A 1,320-nucleotide genomic window follows, 5' to 3' on the forward strand; every position below is an offset into this window, starting at 1 on the left:
GGGGCCGGGGGGGGCCCCAAGCCAAAACCAAAGGGGGGGGGGGGGGAATTAAAAAAAAAAAAAAAAAAACCCTACACAAAAAACCGACAACCAAACCCACCAAGACGCCAGCCGCCATTTCGCGCAACAACAGGCAGAACCCGAGCGAGCAGCCCCAGCCAAGCGCCCTAAGGAGAGAGAGAAAGAGAGAAACAGAGACACACGCACAGAAGAGTTAGACAGGAAAAAATACCCATAGACTCCGCCATGATCACAAGACGTTTAATCGCCCCCCTCCTCCCTCAGGCTCAATGCCCCGTTACAGCCGCCTCCTCTGCGTCCAACCAGCTAGCAGATCCCTTCACCTCGGCTCCCTCCTGCCGCAGCAGCAGCTGTATAGAGCCCCAAACTCTCTGTGCCCAAGGTGTGGGGGGACGCTAGTCTATGGCGCTGCTGCTAACTGCTTCTCCAGTCACCCGCTTGTGGCGGCTCCATCGAGGCAGGGTAAGAGCTGCCAGCCCAGCTTTTATCTGGTGCCCCGAGTTTGCGCACTGAAGGAGGCTCGCTCAGCCCCTGGTGGGCGTCGAATGAAACCCCAGCCGCCGCCTCCCCTCCCTCAATCAGCCATATCGCTGGAGGGGCTGAAGCCGGGCAGGGGAAGGCAGGGCGGCGTGCGGGCACGAGAGGCGCTGGGAGGAGGGGATATGGCGCAAGGAAGAGGAGCTCGGTCCAAACGGCAGAGGCTGCGTCTGCCCCGGAACGCTGAGCGAGCCTCTCGCTTTGCCAGCTCCCGCTGGTCCGGATGAAAGCAGACATACCTGCTCCCCAAGTGCCGTTCCCTAAAGGGGAAACTGGGCTCGTTCCCTGCTCGTCTCGTTCCCCGCAGAAAAGAAAACGCCTTTAGCTAATGCTGTCCCACTCGCTTTAAGAAAAGAAGCTCTCTCCCACTTGCCTTATGTACGAGCCTTAAACGCTTCGGGGGATTCTCAGCCTCAAGTGTCTTACTGACAGGAGAGATTTCAGTCAAAACCTCCACATCGCCCTGAACGGGTCAAAGCTCCCGCTCCCTCCCCTTTCTCGCCCCCCTCTTCTCCGCCCCTCAAGTAAGTTCCTCTGGGTGTGTGAGAGCCGGCGGATCTGCCCGGCTTTTCGCGTACTTTGCGGGGAAAATTTCCTCCTCGGGTTGAGATTGACAAAGAATGGGTGTGCTGAGAGTAACGACGGCCGTGAGGAGGAAGCCGGAGGGAGGGGGGGCGCGGGGGGAGAGAGCAGCTGAGGAGGGAGTTTTGGCGTTCCTGCCTGAGAGGATGCAGTTCTGAGTCAGACATCCTCCCGCCCGCG

Source organism: Egretta garzetta, unplaced genomic scaffold, assembly GCF_000687185.1.
Source record: "Egretta garzetta isolate BGI_Z169 unplaced genomic scaffold, ASM68718v1 scaffold156, whole genome shotgun sequence".
NCBI classification, from domain to species: domain Eukaryota; kingdom Metazoa; phylum Chordata; class Aves; order Pelecaniformes; family Ardeidae; genus Egretta; species Egretta garzetta.